At 51.7% G+C, this 12,391-nt stretch overlaps 1 protein-coding gene across 7 annotated transcripts in view; it reads left to right on the top strand.

The window, feature by feature from the left end:
• The window catches only part of LOC144156332 (uncharacterized protein ZK1073.1), a 282,683-nt gene that overhangs the window by 113,062 nt on the left and 157,230 nt on the right, over window positions 1–12,391 (top strand). The window lies entirely within an intron of this gene.

Below are 12,391 nucleotides of genomic sequence, written 5' to 3'. Positions count from 1 at the left end.
AAAATGTATGATATCATGGAACATGTTAGGGCAAGTCTCTCAGAAACAGTTCAGCGGGCAAACGTTGGAGGGCTGGCTCTTTGTTCCATCGTTCAGTTGTTGGAGGAAAAAAAACGCATTAGTGTATCTGCTGCGTCGTTAATGGCGTCGTCGTTGCCATTTCGCGCATATGTCTGTGGACAGTTTTAAATTTCCAAAACAGAAGTCATTGCAGCCAGTGGGTCCTTGTCATGGTGCCACGGGAGAAAATATTGATGTTCATAGGAAAAGCGCCTGGGGTTAATCGAGCGGCGGGTAATGGCAAGGACAGGCGAAGCGCGATGGACTAACGCTTCTCGGTCAGGTCATGTTGTCTTGCTTGGTAACAGCGCAAAATAAAACAGGACACAAAAGAAAGAAGGAACGGACACAGCGCTGTGTCCGTTCCTTCTTTCTTTTGTGTCCTGTTTTATTTTGCGCTGTTACCAAGCAAGACAATGTACCAACTCGCCCAGTCGTCGGTTCAGGTCATGTTGATACGCTGTGTTGCATACGATTCCCGCAAGGTAATAACGCCCAATTAAAGATTTCAAGCGAGTCAACAATAACACAAATATTAGTAAAAATAGCAAACGTTTATCCCCAAGTGTAATACATATGTATATGTTGAACAGACGAGAAAAACGCATTAAAATGCTCGCTACGACAACAACTGCAAATTAAAAATGCTCGCTACATCTAAGCTTCTTGAAGTTATTTTTTACACTCCGCACATAATTGCCTTGTGCACCAAAGCTATAAAAATGCTGCAACTGCTGCTAAACCCGGTGTAATTTCCCAGTCCCGATCATCTAGCAACGCCAGCTTGAATAATTCAGGCTAAGCAACACCGAATTTGGTTTCGCCGATGCAGGAAAATATTGTTTGTTTCTCTATTCTAACACTCACACAGACGACCGCTTTTACATACGATATATAGAGCACTTAACATATGTATCGAATACTAAGAGTACACTTACTTTGCGCTAATTTGTGCGGATACAAATGAGTCGTCCTACCACCGAGCCATTTGTCTCAACTAGGCTACAAGTTGATTGTTCTTTACGAGAAAAAACTAAGGTTGTGAGGTTGTACTTGGAATCGAACTGAGAAATAGTCCCTAAAGTTAACGAAGCACTAAGCGCGGTCGCGTTCGTTTGCACGGATAGAAATTCTGACACCAGTTGCAATGAATGTGTCCCGTTGTGCGCAGCACTACACGCTGCACACCTCAATATTATCTACCGCGGTTCCGGTCGGGCGGCTTGGTCCAGTGGTAGCGTGTTGGGTCTCTTGCGTATGATTGCGGGAGTCGGTGGTTCGGTCCTTGCTGGTGCCGCGGTGTGTTTTTAAAGACGACAGCCTTTCTTGGGCTACTTAAACCCAGAAATTTTGGTCTGTCTGTATGTCTGCTTGTCTGTCTGTCTGTCTGTGACTCGATTCAGCCACCCGGTAAAAGTAAAATGGATACTGCGCAATAGTATTATATACTCACAGCCAAATGTAAACGTCTGAGCCTGGTTTATATTGCCGCGAACCAGGTATGGGTTTGTTTATTTATTATTTGTTTTTACTGCCGGGACACGCCCGGCTCTATTATCTGCTTTCCAAACGAAGCGCGTCTTACATTCTTTACTTTTATGCCGCACGGGCTATCACATTCAGATAAGCAGACTGTTTCGCCCTAACGTCAATAGCCCAGAACGTGGCCCAGAATAATCTTCTGTGTTCTACAATGTTCTGGATGTGAATTGACGGTTCCAGAAACACTTGCGCCGAAAGATAAAAGCCTGCAGAGCAGACGCCGCGGCATTCATTTGACGACAGTCGCCTGTGCTAGTCACTCTGTTGACCGCTGCTTCGTCGCCTCTGTATTCTTTTGAGTTGTTAGAGGAGCACAAGTTCGCTCCAATAAATGTGCTTTTCCTTCAAGACGACTGTCTCATCTTTGGCTTCGTGACATCTGGTGGAGGTGCTGGGCACTAAGCCTTTATGCTCTCTACGACATCTGGAAGCCGCCAAGCCGGTCCAATCAGGGAAAGCCGCCGACTGCAAGGATTGCTACCCGAGTTCGGTCTTCTGCCAAAAGGGCCCAAGAGAAGGAACGCTGCACCCAACACCATGGTGCAAGAAAAAGCGTCGCCAATCGTCCTGCAGCATCTCCGGGAACGGCCATCTTTCCGGGGAGCCCCCGCTGAAGACCCGGAAGAATGGTTGGAGAAGCTGGAGTGCGTCCGCATCTTCAACAGGTGGGACGACGAAGAAACTTTCCGGCATGTCTTCTTTTACTTAGAAGATGCTGCTCGAACTTGGTTCAAGAACCAGCTCTTTGACCGACTGGACTCAATTTAAAAGGGAGTTTCTTAAGACCTTCACTACCGTGGTGAGAAAAGAGCGAGCTGCGCTTTTGCTTGAAACTCGAACGCAGCATCCCAACGAAGGTGTCGTGATCTTCGTTGAGGAGATGAAGCGACTTTTTCGCCGTGCGGACCCGGAAATGACCGAAGAAAAGAAGCTCAGGTTTCTAATGCAAGGAGTGAAGCAAGAGCTTTTTGCTTGTCTAGTCCGTAACCCGCCGAAGACGCGGTGGCGGAATTCGCGTCTGAGGCGGCCGCGATGGAGAAGACGCTAGAAATTCGAACGAGGCGGTACGACCGCCCTGTCAACGCACTGTTCTCGGAGACCATCGGTGCCGCAACTGTAAGCTCCGATACATTGCGCGAGACCATCCGAGCAGTGGTCAAGGAGGAGCTTCAGAAGCTTTTTCCAACGACGCCGCAACCTCAAGTGGCTTCCCTGACTAACGTCATCCGAGAAGAGGTTCAACAGGCGCTGGGGACTTCTACGCCTTCAGAAGCACCCCGTCAGCCCCAAGCGATGACCTACTCCGCAGCTCTTCGTCAACCCCGCCCTGCCCCAACCCGTCGTCAAGAGGCCGAGACATACCGCCGTCCAATGCCGCCCGCCCGACGCCCTGTAGACCAATACCAGACGCCAAGGAAGACCGACGTGCGGCGAACGCCCGATAATCGCCCGCTGTGCTACCACTGCGGAGACGCCGACCACATCTACTATCGCTGTCCCTACAAGAGGCTCGGTTTGCGAGGGTTCTCCGTCGACGCCCCACGCCCCTGATACGGCCAGCGCCCTGCTGAGATCGAAGAATATTTCTCCAACACCAACCGAGGACCAGCCCGCTTCAGCCGTTCACCGTCGCCCTACCCGTATCAGTCACCGAACCGCCGCAGCACTGTTGACTTCTCACGTGGAAGGTCCCCCACCCCACGGGGGGGGGGGGGGGGAACTAAAAGCAGCAACTTCGGGAAGTAAAGTTGCACAACGGCGGAAAAATGAAAACCCTCAAACGACGCAGCGACTCGCTGAAGACCATGATTCACGACATGCCCCGACCCCGACGACCCAATCTAACCCTCACGTGACTCCCGACCACGACGACAGCAAAACGGCGCGACGTGTACCCGACATGACCGAACATGCCGATGAGAATACAACGAAGACCACGACGCACAGTGCGCGACCGTCAACACGCAGAAGCCGAGATACGACGCCACGATGCACCCGGAACTCGAATAAGGCAGCGTCTGACGTTCAGCTGTCCATCGACGGCTTTGAAGTAGTCACCCTCATGGACACGGGAGCCGACTACTCAGTCATGAGCGGGCCTTTTGCGTCTAAGCTGAAGAAAGTTATGACCAGATGGGACGGTCCGCCCATTCGCACAGCAGGAGGCCACCTCGTGACGCCAAGTGGAACGTGCACATCGCGCGTCACCATAGACGGCACAACGTACCCTGCGGCGTTCGTCATTTTGCCTAACTGCTCCCGCGACGTAATTCTTGGAATGGACTTTTTGACGAACAACGGTGCAATAATTGATCTACACACCAAGTCCATAACTTGTTCCTCCGATCACTCCATGACGCCGGAACCGAGCCCCGAACACCGTGCTGCTTTAAGGATCGCCGATGATCATGCCACATTGCCACCCCCCGCAAGCTTGGTGATCACCGTCTACTGTGAAGATGCTGTTCCTGACGTCGACGCTATAGTAGAGAGTGACCAAAGGTTGCTCGTCGACCGCGGTGTCTCCGTTACAAGAGGCATTGCGCGCTTTACGCAACGCCAATCCCAAGTTTTGGTCACTAATTTCAGCGAGGAATACCAGCATTTAAACAGGGGCGCTGCAATTGCGTTCCTCGAAGAAACGCAAGAAGCAAGTGACGTGATCGCGGTCGCCGACTTTGAACGCGCACCCGAAGAGACCTTCAAGCTTCCGAATCCCTTCAACGTGAATCCGGCGTTACCGCAAGAAGAACGGAAGGAATTATTGGATTTGCTGCATCGCTACAGAGAGTGTTTTTCGTCGAACTCAAAACTACGCCATACACTTCTGGCGAAGCACCGAATAATAACCGAAGATGGAGCCCGACCTACCCGACAGTCACCGTACCGCGCCTCTTCACACGAGCGGAAAGCCATCCGGACTAAAGTCGACGACATGCTCAGCGAAGACATTATACAGTCATCGAAAAGCCCCTGGGCTGCGTCGGTCGTACTCGTGAAGAAAAAAGACGGCACATTAATGTTTTGCGTTGACTAACGGCGACTGAACAAAATCACCAAAAAGGACGTGTACCCCCTCCCCCGAATCGACGACGCCCTCGACCACCTCTGCCACGCGATGTACTTCTCATCGATGGATCTGAAGACCGGCTACTGGCAAATTGAAGTGGACGAGAGAGACCGAGAGAAGACGGCATTTATAACCCCGGACGGCCTATACGAGTTCAAGGTGATGCCTTTCGGGTTGTGCATGGCGCCAGCAACGTTTCAACGAGTCATGGACACGGTGCTAGCTGGCCTGAAGTGGCACACCTGCCTCGTATACCTCGACGATGTTGTGGTATTCTCCCGGACTTTCGACGAACACCTTGCAAGGTTGCAGTCTGTACTCGAGGCCATCCGTACGTCGGGGTTAACGCTGAAGCCTGAAAAGTGCCGTTTGCCGTACGAGGAACACAAGTTTTTGGGCCATGTCGTCAACGCCGCGGGAGTCCGGCCTGATCCGGCGAAAACGTCCGCCATAGCGAACTTCCCAACACCGCAAGATAAGAAGGGCGTGCGGAGATTTCTCGAACTATGCGCATACTACAGGCGCTTCGTCGCAAACTTCGCCCGCATTGCAGAGCCACTCACCCGCTTGACGAAAGATAGCACCCCTTTCAGCTGGGAAAATTCCCAAGAAACAGCCTTCTGCGAGCTGCAACAATGCCTGCAAAGCACGCCTGTGCTCGCGCATTTCGACGAAAATGCCGAAACGGAAATGCACACGGACGCCAGTGATATAGGCTTGGGTGCCGTCCTCGTACAAAAGCAAAGCGGGTGCGAGAAAGTAATCGCCTATGCCAGCCGTGGTCTGTCCAAGGAAGAAAGAAACTACTCAGCCTCTGAAAAAGAGTCCCTCGCGATTATATGGGCCATTTCAAAATTTCTCCCATACGTGTATGGAAGACCATTCAAGGTTGTGACAGACCACCATGCGCTGTGTTAGCTCGCCAATTTGAAGGACCCGTCTTGCCGTCTTGGTAGGTGGAGCTTGCGCCTGCAAGAATTCGACGTTACAGTAGTCTATAAATCCGGCAGGAAACACTCCAACGCCGACTGCCTGTCCCTTGCCCCCGTCGACCCACCACCACAAGACTCCGATGAAGACAGCCCGTTCTTCGGAGTCGTGACTGAGAGCGACCTGGCCGCCCAGCAACGTGCCGACCCCGATCTACGCGTCATGATCGACTACCTCCAAAGATGCAACGTCGCCGTGCCCAGGGCCTTCAGCCTGAAAAACTCCGTCCCCGTGAAGAAGAATTTCAGCCCCGGAACGAGAGCGAATTATCTTCTTGGAATGAACCTTCTGGGCCCTTTCCCTACATCCCGATCCGAGAACAAGTGGATTGTTGTAGCGACCGACTACATGACGCGCTACGCTGAGACCGCCGCTCTTCCGAGGGGGACTGCACAAGAAGTTGCAAAGTTCTTCATAAGCCAAGTTGTGCTGCGACATGGAGCCCCGGAAGTCTTAATCACGGACCGCGGAACGGCCTTTTACTGCGGAGCTGATGCAAGGGATATTACGCTACAGCAACACGGATCACCGAAAAATAACGGCGTACCACCCCCAAACGAACGGACTAACGGAACGCCTGAACAAGACAATCGCGGATATGCTGTCAATGTACGTCGACGTTGAACATAAGACTTGGGACGAAGTGCTACCGTATGCCACCTTTGCGTGCAACACGGCTATCCAGGAAACTACGCAGATGACGCCGTTCGAGCTTGTCTACGGAAGGCGGCCGACTACGATGCTCGACGCCACGCTTCCGCACGTAGAAGACGACGACATCAACGCGGATGTCCAAGGATACATTCAGCGTGCGGAGGAGGCCCGCCAGCTGGCTCGAGTTCGTACAACGGACCAGCAGTGGGTGGATGGCGGACGCTACAACCTCCGACGCCGAGACGCCGAGTGCCACCCTGGGGATCGTGTGTGGGTTTGGACTCCCATCCGTCAATGTGGACTAAGTGAGAATCTTCTGCGACGGTATTTCGGACCCTACCAGATCCTACGACGTGTCGGCCAACTTACCTACGAGGTGATCCCCGATGGTGATTGCGGAACATCACGACGACGCACGCGGCCCGAAGTCGTCCACGTGGTTCGCTTGAAACCTTACTATGCAAGATGACGGACTTTTTTTTTGTTGTTCGTTCGGACTGTGTTTTATTTTAGCATCGGGTCGATGCACTATTAGAGGGGGGGGGGGGGGTAATGCCGCGAACCATGTGTGGGTTTGTTTATTTATTGTTTGTTTTTACTGCCGGGCCACGCCTGGCTGTGTTATCTGCGTTCCAAACGAAGCGCGTCTTACATTCTTTACTTTTATGCCGCACGGGCTATCACATTGAGATAAGCAGACTGTTTCGCCCTAACGTCACTAGCCCAGAATATTCTTCTGTGATATACAATGTTCTGGATGTGAATCGACGGCTCCAGAAACACTTGCGCCGAAAGATAAAAGCCTGCAGAGCAGACGCCGCGGCATTCATTCGAAGACACTCGCCTGTGCTAGTCACTTTGTTGACTGCTGCTTCGCCGCCTCTGTATTCTTTTGAGTTGTTAGGGGAGCACAAGTTCGCTCCAATAAACGTCCTTTTCCTTCAAGACGACTGTCTCATCTTTGGCTTCGTGACAATATGTTCATACTTGTCAACTTGGTTGGACAAGAACAAGACATTACGCAAATATAAGACAGGAAATTAGTATACCAGGGATATTTACAGTGTTCCTTTATTAAAAAAAAACATGGATGCTTGGTTTTTCGATAGCAAATGATATTCTAAATCTACTGCAGAAAACTGCCGCCTGCTGTTGCCCGCGCCACCTCCCGGCGGCATATGCGAAATCATGCGGGAACAGCAAAGAAAGGTTCCACTAGCTAGGTTTCACGTTCGCTTGGAACAAACGTGGAGCACGGCAACGTGGTTCTATAAACCTTGCAGTCGGCCGCCTCGATTCACGCGCCTCTCCGCCGCACTGCAGCGCTGGCGTCGAGGAACCCGGCCTGTAGCCTTGGAACGCGGTAAATTCGAATCGCCTTGAGGAAACCTTCAGTGTGTTTACCTTGGGATGAGCGCGGCGGAACAGGAACAGCATGAGAGGTGTGCGGGAAAGGGGGGCATTTATTTGGCAAATGTCTACAAAGGCTATCGTCTTTTGACGACATCTGCAACGAAAGGAGCAGATGCGCCGCCAATTTTTTTTTCTGCGCTCTCTTTCAGCAGTTCGTCCTTGGGGACTATCGGAACGGACCAACCGGGTGGCGTACTAACCGTCTGTCCCCTCACATTTAGTTCCCAAAGGGAGTAATGATCGTGGCCAAGGCCGTTAGTCCCCGAGAGAACGAACTTTTAGTCCTTTTTTGCCTAAGAGTGCGCTATGAATTTTGCAACCGTACTCTCTAACTCCTGCAGTTTAGCAGCGACATTGCTAGTCGCTGCGGCCCATGACTCTACTTTGACTAGTCGTTCATCGAATGAAGGAACTTTTTGAGTGAGGGCACTTATTTCTTAACTAATGCGTGCTTGACCTGCAAATAAGTCTGCCAACATCCGTTCGGCCTTACATTCAAATCGGGGCCAGGATTGACTACAATGTCTCCAGACAACAACAGCAATAGTTTCAAGTAATGCACAGTGCCACAAACAGCATCACAAAAACACTCTGGGTCCGGTAACGGCAGTAGAAAACGATTATCATTTCCATAGCACTGGTAATTGTATTTCGGCCTACCTTCAAGATAAACACAAAGATGTAGCAGCTTCGCTCCATGCCGCAACCCGACCCACTGAAGAGCCGATTCCTGTGCGTCGGCTTTATAGGCCACAATGCCCATGTAGAGGTCGCTCCCTTAGGTTCCCAATCGAGCTGCAAAAATACAGTTGATCCATGCGCGGTGGCGTTTCTTGGTGTGTTGTAGGCGGCACGTGGCTGCAATGTCGTTGTCGTGGTCAAGGCAGTCTAAGTGGCTGCCCTGTCGTTGCGCCTGACGAGTATTGTTGTGTAGATAGTGGCTACAGGAACATGCGGTGATCTGCAAGATAAACACAAAGACGTAGCAGCTGCGCTCCATGCCGCAACCGGGCCCACAATAACTTGCTTGGTTCGGGGCAGGGGCGACTTTCAAGCTTGCCGTATTTACGTGAGCAGCTTACTAACGGAAACAGAAATCTATTCGCGATGCAGGCTCCATCCTGACTGTTCGCCGACGGTAATACAGTCATGTCTCGTTGATATGGACCCGGTTAATATGGATACCCCGCAATATGGACGAAATTTTCGGCGACCGGTCTCTCACAATGCAATTCTGCGTCGTTAATATAGAAACCCGCAGTTAGGACTATGGACGGCTATTTTGGGGACGAAACGGGTAATTACAGGGCTTTTTGACTCGTTATTATGGACACGGGGGCACAAAGAACAAAATAGAAAAATGATTGATGTGTAGAAATATGGGTTCATTGCTTCCACTTTAAGCGACGTACGACTACTGTACTTTTCCGTGGCGGCATGCAGCTTTTGCGCCCCTTCGCGCGCTCGCAGTCTCTCACATGATGCTGCTGCGCGTCTTCGGTTACGGGATCCAGCGGGTATCGCGTCGCTTCGGATTGTTTTCTGCCCCCGGTGATCTCTTTCAGAAACGCCGAAGGGAATGCGGACACGGACGCCACGCTACGACCACACCACCACCACCACCACACGCCGTTGTGGTCGTTTCGGCGGCGGCAGTGGCTGGGGTTAAGCGTAAACGGACTGAGCTTTCCGCTCAGCTGAAAAAGGAGCTTATTGGCGGATCCTCTCAACAGTCCCAGCAACTCGAGGAGAGATTTTCGCCGGCATAAGCAGCCGATGAAGAAGACAGACCGACCATCACCCGACGTGAAGCTCGCCGTGGTTTGGAGGTGGCTATCGCATACATTAAACAGGAGGGACACGCAGAACGCGAACTTCAAGTAGCGGACGTGGTGCACTTTCTAGACACTGCAGTAGGATCGAAGGCATTAGTGCAAACCCACATCTCCTCGTTTTTTGGCTGAATAAACCGTGGTATTTCCTTGAACGATTCTTCCTTAATGTTTGTGTTTTTGACCTTGAATAGTTACTATAGACGATTCACATTATGGACGATTTTTGCAGGGAACAGAGGTGTCCATATTAACGATACATGATTGATTGATTGTATACGGTTTAACGCGCCGACGCAACGCAGGCGATGAGGCGCGCCGTAGTGGAGGGCTCCGGATTAATTTTGACCACCTGGGGATCTTTAACGTGCGCCGAAATCTCGTACACACGGGCGTTTTTGCTTTTCGCCTCCATCAGAAAAGCGGCCGCCGCGGCAGGGAATCGAACCCGCGACCTCGTGCTCAGCAGCGCAACGCCTTAGCCACTGAGCCACCGCGGCGGGTATTAACGATACATGACTGTAACGACTTCATGCTCATACCCGAGTGATTCAACGGTATTCAAGTATTGAAGGCATCACGTCGTGTCCTTAAGTTCACCTCCTTCCTGATAGGAGCATGCAAGAAATGATTTTCACTGATGCAGTTATATTCTCGTTACTACATCGACGCCAATCTTCTGGTGGTGCTTCTAATCACTTTCGTTTTTATAACAAAAATGGTAGAAATAAATCACCTAGAACTTTTTCCCCATATTGTCCGATTTTTGTTACAATCTTTGCATGAGGTTGCATCCGACATGGTTGGTGAATCGCAAAAATAATGCCCACCTTCAAATCTGGATAATTCTCTTCTCCCCTGAACTATTAATTAAACTCCTGAAACCCGAGTTACCCGCCGCGGTGGCTCAGTTGCTAAGGTGTTACACTGCTGAGCCCGAGGTCGCGGGTTCGATTTCCGGCCGCGGCGGAGGCTTTTCTGCTGAGGCGAAAAGCAAAAACGCCCGTGTGTACGAGATTTCAGCGCATGTTAAAGATCCCCAGGTGGGATAAAAAAGGACTTCTCAAGACGGGAGCCCGCTCGTCCAGACAAACGTCGTCGGCGTCAGCCATGGCTTGTAGCCGTAAAAGCGACCGCGGGCAGCGTGAGAGCGCCTAGACCGCACTAAGGCTGCCAACCGTCCCGGATTTTGCGTGGCTGTCCCAACTTTTTATACAACGCCCCGAGTTCCGCTCCACGCTGTCGGGACTGCTTATATGTTCAAGGAAAAAGCCATTTTTTTCCTTGAACATGATGAACCAACAGGCCCAGACTTCCACTTTGCTTATATGTCCCGGATTCTAAGCGTTCTGGGAAAGCCAGAGCGCTTAGAGCATTGTGCAGGGCTGCTATGGCCTTCTAATATATCGATGTAGTATGTGTGGCGTTGGAAGGCTGTCCATTTGCGCTTCCCGGATAAGACAAGCCTCTGGCCGGGGTAACAGGTGAGAGGGAGACGGAAGAGTCTGCATATCCCCGACTAACTGTTGCACGGTCTGGAGTCGATGGAGACGGACTTGTCGCGCCTGCGTGGGTGGGTGGAAAGGGATTGGCCAGGGCGTCTCCGAGTCTCCCGGTTGGGACGGAGCACGGGAGAGCTGATGCGCCAACTCGTTGCCCGGGACGCCTGCGTGACCAGGAACCCAATGCAGCACGTATTCGATAACCCTACACCGTACCCGTACCTCGATTTTATTTTGTGATGCAATGGCTACGTCACGGAAAAAATGAAACGGAAGTGGGTGAGGGAAATGCCAGATTTGTTTGCTTGTTTCACAGCAAATAACGCTTCGTTGCTGGTCGAACAAAAGCCGAGAAACGTGTGATCTTTCAGCTAAAACAAAATTTCATTCAGCCTTTGGCGTCCCTTTAAGGACGTGAACAACAGGATAATGTCTGCCTGCGCAAGCGTAGGAGCAGAAGTACTGCGCAGCCATTGCGAGAGGTTTTGCGTTGCTGTGGAAGGAAAGCACTTTGAACTTTCTTTCGAGCCGTGATAAACTTGTCACGTGAACCGATGATGAGGTTTCCTTAACTAGCTCAGAGAGATGGACGCAGGAAAGCCGTTGAAGAGTTTGCGAAACACCCATTTAATGCGCACTCACAAAAACCCTAACGCAAAGCACACAATGATTAAACTGCACACAAATGATGCCCGCTAAAACCTCTAACAATCCCAAAATACAACTCCAATATAAACCGATAACTTCACAGCTCAATATACAATTCAAATCAAAACCCAAAAGTATCTACAATAAAGTCCTACACTAAGTACACTCGAAATACACTCCTTAATCAAGTTCTAGTTAATTCCTCTTGTACCACAACTCCTGAGTTGTGTCCTACAACTATGTCCCTATAATGGACTGGCCTACCCCGCTGTCGTCGGCGCTGACGTGTCGCACCCGTTGCGTGGCCGCTACTCGGTGGTAGCCGTCCTCGTCTCGTTTCGGTGCCGGCGTTGGATGCGCGCGGTCACTCCTTCCTTGGACGGCGTGGGCTCCGCGCGTCCCGACTGGTTTCCTTGGTGGCTACCCCCTGGTAGCCGCTGCCGCTGGAGGTCCCAGGTAGGCTCGGCACGAACGTAGCCTTTCGGGGCCGTCGAGACGAAGGTCGACGGAGCGTGGACGTTGGCCGCAGGTGCCCGACCGATGCCGCTGGGGCCACGAAGACGCACGTTCGTGGTGCACCTAGGATGACGGTGCCGATGCGAAGTCAGCCCGCTCCCGCCCAGGCTCGGATGGCATGGTCGATGGCCTGGCCGCGTCCCCCTGGCTCGTTCCTTGAAGCG

This window comes from Haemaphysalis longicornis, unplaced genomic scaffold, assembly GCF_048455015.1.
Source record: "Haemaphysalis longicornis isolate Haplotype H1 unplaced genomic scaffold, Haemaphysalis longicornis Haplotype H1 scaffold_1, whole genome shotgun sequence".
NCBI classification, from domain to species: Eukaryota; Metazoa; Arthropoda; class Arachnida; order Ixodida; family Ixodidae; genus Haemaphysalis; species Haemaphysalis longicornis.
This window is presented reverse-complemented; position numbering and strand designations above follow the sequence as displayed.